Source organism: Arachis hypogaea, chromosome 15 (genome assembly GCF_003086295.3).
Source record: "Arachis hypogaea cultivar Tifrunner chromosome 15, arahy.Tifrunner.gnm2.J5K5, whole genome shotgun sequence".
In the NCBI taxonomy this organism is placed as follows: Eukaryota; Viridiplantae; Streptophyta; class Magnoliopsida; order Fabales; family Fabaceae; genus Arachis; species Arachis hypogaea.
In genome coordinates, this window is record NC_092050.1 from 7,097,371 (window position 1) to 7,106,608 (window position 9,238).

Sequence of the window (9,238 nt, forward strand, 5' to 3'; positions counted from 1 at the left end):
CCACGTCAATTAGACCTCTATAGATCTAAGTATGCTCATTGGAGTGTAAAAAGGTCAGGGTTAACAGCATCCACAAATTTTCTTTGCACTTGTCTTTAATTCTTGGTTCCTCCTTGTTCTTTTGCTTCTTTTTTTCTAACAATTCCCTACAAGAGTCACGAAACCAAAAAGATCAAAGCAATATCCAATTTAAATACCAAAACTCTCCATAATTAAGTATTATGCATTTATTTTGTATATGAAAAAGTATAAAAAAATACAACATGATGCGCACACATCACGTCGTTTTCTCCCCCAAATTCCCCAATCCCCTATCCCCCCCCCTCAAAATCCCCATTCACTCACTCGTCGATCTTCACTTAGGAAAAAAGGGTGAAGATAACCCTTAGTGCCAAAATCCTCATTCCCTCTCTCCCAGCCATGTACCTTCCTTCCTGTCATCCATGACGCCACCTCTGGTTGTGCTCTAGCCCCTCTTGTCATTTGCAAGTCACCAGCTTCTTTCTTGTGATTGTCGAAGTGTCGTCTGTCGCCATCCCCTCTCCTCTGCTCATCAGTCGCCAGCCCACGGTCCCTCGTTGTTGTCTGTAGAGTGGTCCATCGTGGTTGTCTTTCAAAGCCCCAAACCTATCACCGTTCGTCTCGTCATTCTCTAAGCCTCAAACCAAACCCTAGATTCGCCAATCGCTAGCATCCACGGGCCCTGTTCTGTCGCTATTCGCCTGGGGTCCATCGTCGTGGTCATCGCAAGGTTGTCGTCGTGGTGATCATCGCTAGGTTGCCGTCATCCATCGCATTCAACTGCTATTCCTCAAACTTTGTTCACTTCCATCACTTAGCAAAGGTAATGGTTGCTTTGTTCAGTGCTCAAATTCATTGTTGGTTGATTAGCTTTGTTTTGTCACTGCTTGATGATAGAAGCTTTAATTTGCTTTGTCACAATTGATCAGATCCTTCAATTGTTGATTATTTGGGATGCTTAAGTGGTTTCCTGTGATCAAACATTTTCATCAAGTATTGTAGCAGTTTAATTATATAACTTGGTTGAAAATTTGAATTTTCAGCACTTTGTCTATCTCTTGTTTTGCATTCAATAGTATCTTCAAAGTTACTAGTATTTAATGGCATTTTTTGGTTGAGATGGTTCATAGAAGTTAAAGTTCATGTCCGTCCATATCTTCAAAGTTAAAATTAAAATCTGTGTTTTCTATTGATAATAGCAAGAAGAGAATGTGACAAAAAAATTTGAGAATCTTAGGAATCTTAAACTTGCAATTACATGTGAGATATGACTCAAAGATGGAACTTTAATCTAAATGTACAATTGAATACTTTAAATTGTATCTAAATTACTATCTTTTTGAAACTTTCTTCCCTGAATCTATACTATTGACTGTCGCATACAGTTAAGAAGGGAGTTACACAATTAAAGTGATGTAGAAAGTGATGAAGGAAGTGTTGGTAATTTGAACACTGCAATTACAACTTTTCAAAATCAGTTGAAGGACAAAATGGATTATTTAAAGCGTGTGGAAAACCTTAACAGTTTTCTGGTAGTTAAAGAGCAAGAATATAAGCAAGAACTATTTGATGCTCCTAAAGAATCTATAAATATAAGATTTCATCCCTCCTTATTCTGCCACTATAGAGAGTCAAGTTTACATGATTAAGCTACTACAATTAACTATCTTAGATGCATACTATTTATCATTTTTCTTGTAGAGTTTACAAGACATATTCTGTAGTCGATCTCAACTTAGAATTAAAAGAATGGGATAATTAGATCTAAAACTTTTTTGAGATTCGTGCTCACAGAAGTACTCAAATGAACCATGGCAAGAGATATCCGCCATGCTATGTTCATCATAGGAGGACAATCTAAAGAATTCAGCTTGGCATTCTTTCAAAATAACTGAGCTCAATGGCATTTTATAGGCATACAATATTTTCAATCATGTGTCAGATTATTGTTAAGAATTCTACCGAAGACAAGGTAATTGTTTTGAGAAATTTTGGTAATTTCAGAACAAGTGTAAGTAATGATAGAAGCTGCCCAATAATCTCTGCCTAACGCCAGTAATACACCAAATGATGCGCGGCAAAGCATTCCTCCTTCATTTGGATCGAACCATGTGACAAAAGATTTGGATATAAGTACTGTTCAAATTAATAGTTAAATTAATAGTGGCTAATTGATATTCATGTTAACTTTATTGTTGATTTATTAGTCTTAAATAAATCTACTATATAATCTAGTTTGTTAGCAGATGGTTGCTTGTTCTTATTTTAAGTAGTATGTACTAGACTAATGTAGTAGTTAATTATGGAATTTTGATGTTGGCATGTCTTCTTCAAATAAGAAACTCATTAATATAGACCTAGGTGTTTTAATTTGTCTCCTCTTTATTTAATTCATGTTATATATTCTTAATTAATTAATATTGGTTAATTGCTGGTACTGCATTATAAAGTATCTTCATTAATTTATGTGTGTGATAATTACAAGTCCATCTTATTTAAGAGGCTAAAACAAGGTATAGACACAGAAGAATAACTCATTGTATAGGCTCTGAACAAGTGAACAACTTCTATTACATGTATATGTATAAGTTTTGGCTAAGGTTTATTTTATGTGGCTCAAAATCCTATCAAGTGCTCCTTGCTATTTAGTGTTTGAACTTGATTGCTTTGTTCTAACATATTTATTTCTTTTGCTAGGAGGAGGATATGATATGAAAAAAAATATTTCTAAGATTCAACCCAATCTTATCTAGGACAAACTCAGCTTCTACCCAAGTTAGATTTGGCTAGGTTCACTCCCTAGACTTGCAACCACTAAGTGCTCACCCAACTTTGCAAGGAAATCCCCTTAGAATCACGTGTACATTACAAAACAGAAAAACATACAAAAGAGTTTTGACATAATTTTCTGGCTTTTTTTTATAACTCTCTTTGCCTTTTCTCTCAATGGCTTTTACTGATATCTCACTTAATGTCTTTTTCTATTGAAAAAAAAAACAAAGAAAGATGAACACTGAAGAACAGAAAATTTAATGTAAACTCATGAAGAAAAAGAAGGGATAGCTTGAAAGTTATGAAGATCCAAACTTGTGTGCTCACTTCTTGATTCAATCTCTGGCTGTTTACCCTTTTAATAAAGGAGTAAAGTTTTTAAAGCTTGAAACTTGGCTTGAACAGTTGACTTTTTCTTCCCCAAATACAGCAGCAGCGCCGCATAAGAGAGATGGGACTGTAGCAGTGATTAAAGTTTACGTACATCCTTATTAAGATGTTTCTCTTTTATCGTTTTTCGATTTTCTTCAATAATCTGAGCTATTTATCAATGTTTTGGCTCCAAGTTTCATTCTTGACCCTTAATTTATAGTAGAGCTTCATAACCTTCAATTTCTTCAATTTTTAGTTTGGTACTTGAAGGAAGATAGTATCTTCAACAAGCTACTTAATGAAGCACAAAAAAAAATATATTTTTTTGAATTACATTGGATTTAATCGTTATTTTTTGTTGCTCTAGTTTTTGACTTTTTTTTTTCTTTCTCTTTTGTTTTTTTATTTTAAAAATTACTTTTTCTTCTTAATTTGATCCTTAATTAGAGTTTTTTTTTTTGCTTATTCTTGAAAGTAATCATATAAGTGAAGAAGAGAAAAGAGAGAGAATTGATTTGGTTACTTTAGCTTAGTTCACATGAGAATGTGTTATTATGATTAGAATGAGTGTTTAGGAGTCTGAACCATTTTAAGACTTTGTTAATTTGTTATTGAACCTATTTTGATTTCAATAATCTCTCCCACAATAAACAAACTAATCAAATACATAATTATATTAAAATTTTTAATCCAAAATAATAATATTTGATAGTCATTATCCAATAATTATTATTATTTTCTTAAACTCAACGGCGATATATATGTAATTGTGGAGAATTTGTAATTTGTTTCATAAGAAACGAATATTGTAACTAAATTTTTTAAAAATAATGTACCTTACACATCATATTTTTATTTTTTACTATTTTTATTGTAATTTTTTTATTTAAGAGGAGTGCTAGGAGATCAGCAATTTTTGTATTTTGTAACTATCAATTAGTCATTAATAGTGTTTTTAATGATGTGAAATAAAATCTAATAGTATAAAATCATTCAATTTTCTTTTAATGATTAAATGTTGGCCAACTTTTTAAAAAATTGCTGCCCGAGACTTTTTCTTTATTGAAAACTATTATTTACCATGACCCAATATTTGTGGGCACAGAAAACAAATATCTTGTCAAATAACTAAGGAAGGAATAATGGCAGAACAAATAAGACGAAATAAACCGTGTTTCATTTTCAATCATGAAGTCAACAATGTGACTCAGTAATCACTCAGCACACACAGCACCCTAACTTGCAACCCTATCCGATTCAAGCCAGGATTATAGACATAGATTGATGATAACCAACAAAATCATACTTTCATACTTCGTGTAAAATTTAAAAAGAAATATGTGTAAATATTCTACAAATTCTGATGCATGTTTCGATAATAGTAAATAAAATAACACTTCAACTATATATATCATCATCGTCTTCATCATCTTATATTCAGCGCAACTGTGAAAACACATTTTTTTTGGACCCATATTAACAATTACTCACTTCACGTTAAAATAATAATAATAACAATAACTCACTTAATAATGGTAAACGCTTACTTAATAACGATCTATCGATCCCAAATAAAAATAATGAAGACTGATGAAGAAGGAAGACTCATGAGGGAAAGCGATAAGGATGCCACGTTTGCATGAGAGGGACGTCATATACTCTTAATCAACCTTGCTAGGGACTAAAATAGTTGTAGCCAATTTTAGTCAATAAGATATTAGATTATTAAATATACCGAATATTCACTTATTTTTAATTTTTTAAAAGTATTTATTTATTTATTTATTTATATTTATTTTTAACCCTATAGTTTCACCTACCAACGACCTATATATCGCCAATCAGCTGCTGGCCATCCGGTAATAATTATCTTAAATTATAAATTTTTAATTTTTAATTTTAAATTCTAATTCTTAAATTTTTTATTTTAATTCTTAAATTTTATATTTTAAATTAGTTTTATTTTATTCCATTTTTAAATATTTTTATTTTTAAGTTTTGAATATTTTTCGTGTATTTAATTTTAAATTTTTTTCAATAATTAATTATTGTTAATTTTATTGGTTAAAAAATAAAAAGTATTGGCCACAGTATTTTTCCGTTCTTAATTGGATATTAAATTTTACTCTATTAAGGTTACCTTTAATATTATTGTAATGTCATGCTTTTACATTGTAACCTCCCTTAGGTTGTGTGACTTACGTATTAGACATTTAGACTATGTTTAGCTTTAAGAAAAGAATAAACCAAGATAAAAAAATATACACAAAATTAATATTTTTGTATTTTATTTAATAATAAATTAAATTTAAAATTGAACAAATTATAAAAATTTCAATTACTCTCATTTTTTTCTTCACATAAAATTAAAAAAAAAATCTTGATAAAATATTAATAAAAATAAAAATAAAAAATAAATTATATTCCACTTAAATTTATTAGTATTTCTATATTTTTTTATTAAAAAAATATAAAATATACTAATTTAATATCTCAATACATAATATTTATATTTATATTTCATTTACTAAATATAATTTTGTGTGTTTATATTTTTATTTCAGTATTCCATACTAATAATGAAAGGCAGTTTGTTAAAAAAAGTTAGCCTTAATTATACACTTATTGTACTTCAAAGTTAATATTTTATGTTTTAAAATTTAATTTTTATATAATATCAATATAAATTTTATTTACATAGATATTAATTAATTATATTATTTTTCAATGAACTATATATCAAATAGCATAGTCTCTCCATATTCATTTAGAAGTTGTGGGTTCGAGTCTCCCTACCTTGATAAAAAAAATAATAATTATATATTATTTATTTGTAAAAATAACTATTATTTTATACTTACTGCATGGCTAAATGATCATATAAATTTACAAATTTAATTTGGTACGTAAAATTTTTTGTGCTTTCAATTTATCAAATTAAACTCATATATCCGTGTATATGTATAACCAGTAATTATGAAAATGTTATGTCAGCTCATAAGATTATATTATAACTCGAACCTTTTTTTTTTTGAGTTCCACGTCAAAAAAAAAAAAAAATAGCGACACTTCTTGTACTCCAACTCAATCCTGTTTGGCAAACTTCAAACTTCGCAGAATATATAATATTCATACTTATTTGTCCATTGAAATTCTCATCATTATTACAAAATTACAATAAACAAATTACATGAGATTAGACCTAGCTTAACGTTTTAATTTTATGAGGAAAAGAAAAAACATGTGTTCTAAAATTAAATTAACCATATATATTTATTTATTTATTTATTTGTCTGTGTATGTATGTATGTGTTCCCCTATCTTGCACCACATGTTCAATCATTACTTCATTAATTATTAGTGCATCTCAAAAACATTCATTAAAAATATAAATAAAAGAAAAGGGTGCATTTAGTTTGAATTTTTTTTATTTTTATTATTTAATTTAAAAAAATAAAAAACAAAAAGATATAATTTTATTATTTTTATTGTTTTTCTTTTTATAAAAACTTAAAGTTAGAAAATATTAAAAATAAAAATTAAAATAGAAACAAAAACCGGCAAAAGCAATTTAAGTGCTTTATTTAAATTATTTATATTCTTAATAAATATATTTAGCCTTTTATATAAAAAAAATGCCCACTATTTTTGTTCCCAGTTCCACTTATTGCCCCTTCCAGCCTTGCACTCTTGGAAACTTGATATGTGCATTTTTATAGAGAAAAGTCTATCTGTCATCCTAATTATTAATAAGTTATTGGAATCCTCAGTCTAAAAAAGTCGGTACAATTATTTATTTTTGAATGTTTTTGTTGTGAATATATAATATAGCACATTGAGAGTTATCTTCTTATATATTCCGAAACCCTAAGTTTCGGATAGGATCCGTGTAAAATCAAACTGTTTCCTGTATTCTTTATGTTCATTTTGATTTTATAAATCATAAATACATGTTAATATTAAAAATAGTACCTACTGCTTTTTATCAAACTTATCTTAATTAAAATGTATAAGTTTTGCTACTGGTTAATAAGATAACAAAATCATTTGGCTATTGTATTATCTTGAAAAGTGCCATATGTATAATAAACATGTAATTTTGTACTATTATATCATGTATACATTAAAATTAATTATTAAAATAAATTAATTATTAATATAAAATATATATTAAAATATAAATATATATTAAAAATAAATTAAATTACATCTATATTTATACATAAATATATTAATAATTAATTTTAATAACTAATTTTAATATACAAATAATATTGTCAAATTTCGTAATACTACAAAACCTAGCTACTTATCAAATTTAAAATAACTTCAACACAAATTAGTTTTGAATTGAAATAGTGTAATAAATATCAAATATTGTACATAATCATTTAGTTATATATTATTCAATTATAATTTATCTACTTGCACTATAAAAAAAAGTAATATTTGTAATAAAAAAAAATTGTTACAAAAAATCAAAATTTTAAAATAAAAGAATTTTGTAACAAAAAAATGGCTATTGCAACATGTCTCATTACAAAAAGTTTTTGTAACAAAAAATGAAACTGTTACAATTTATAGTGATATTTTGTAACAAATTTTTCTGATACAAAAAACCAGAAATCGTTATAAAAATGATAACAAATTTTGATCTTCAAGGTATTTTTGGTGACAATCTATTTTTTCCTATCATTAAATTTTGTTACAAAATGTAACTTGATTTTGTAATATTTTTTTTCTTTAGTTACAAAAGCAAAATAATTATTTTGTAACAATTTTTTTTAATACAAATTGCATGCATAATTTATTAAATTATTTTTTTAATTAACTAATATATTAACTATTTTACTAAGAAAGTCTACATTTATATAATATGTAAAAACATACATAATTCAAACATGCCTCATTTAGCTAAAATTGTTTTAAAACAAAATATTAGTGAGTACATTGATTAGTTCTACAAGTTATATGTCTTGCACAAGTTCAACCAAAAGTTAAAAGTTCTAACATAGATTAGTGTCTCTATAAATCAAAATATTCTTGAGCCCTCAAGGTAGCATGTGGTCACCATTTCAGCACTCCTGTAAATAAGAAAAACCGAAACAAAAAATTAGAAACAAGATATAACACTAATTATAATTTTTTCCATTAAGTTTTATCCAAAATGTTTAAAAAAAATTTGGGCAAAACCTCCCCTAAAACTTGGATATTTCCATCGTCTACGGTTTCAACAAAAACAACCAATTCACAACTTATTTTTCAGCCAATACACAACCAAATTTATCAAACCAAATTTAGGCATGAAGTTAAAATGAACTTGAATATGCCATATAACTAACCATTAGCAACTGTGCTCCTTTACTCTTGCCTTTTGTATTGTATCACAATATATGGATCTATTTTGCCTATTAAACACAAAAAATAAATTATAAAAACTTGTTAGCATATTTATTAGCATAGTTAGAATGTTTATTAAATAATACCATCCATTTGAGTATTAAAAAGAAAAGAATTAACACAAAAAAGAAATTAGGAGAATATATAAAACCAAGTATAACATATCCAGATTCTTTGGTAAGTATAACAAATAGTAACACATGACACTTGGTATTTATATAAAACCAAATAAAAATTATCCAGATTCTTTGGTAAGCAAGAGCATCTAGTGTACAACGAAAATCAACATACTAGTCACTGAACAAATTCAATCAAAAAAAGGAGAATAGCAAAACAAAACAAAATAAATAAATAAAGGCATATTAAATAAAGGATAGAAGATGTTGGAAGGCTCACCGTGCGGATGCTGACAACATTAGACTGAGCTTTCATAATCTCGACATCACGCTCTTGTTGCTGCTTTCAATCAGAAAGCAAGGTCTCATCCTGTACAAGTTTTAAATTAGAACTGATCCATGAACTGTTGATAGCAACTAAACAAATTGTACAATAATAATATTAATCTATGGTGATACCTGAGGTAGCTGTATAGTCACTCTGTTTGGAAAAAAGGCGACCAAGTTGCTTCATTACTTTTGGTATTTCTTTACTCCTATCATGCAGTCTACCAAAA

General features: G+C 27.5%; 1 long non-coding RNA gene across 2 annotated transcripts; it reads left to right on the forward strand.

Moving 5' to 3' along the window:
- Positions 1–123: 123 nt before the first annotated feature.
- On the forward strand, positions 124–3,498 carry LOC112748374 (uncharacterized). 2 transcript variants are annotated; one of them, XR_003175008.3, is made up of 2 exons: positions 124–844; positions 2,719–3,498. It is a non-coding gene; the product is annotated as an uncharacterized lncRNA (long non-coding RNA). The 2 variants fall into 2 exon arrangements; XR_011872782.1 differs by having other exon boundaries at positions 340–844; positions 1,816–3,498.
- The last annotated feature ends 5,740 nt before the right edge of the window (positions 3,499–9,238 follow it).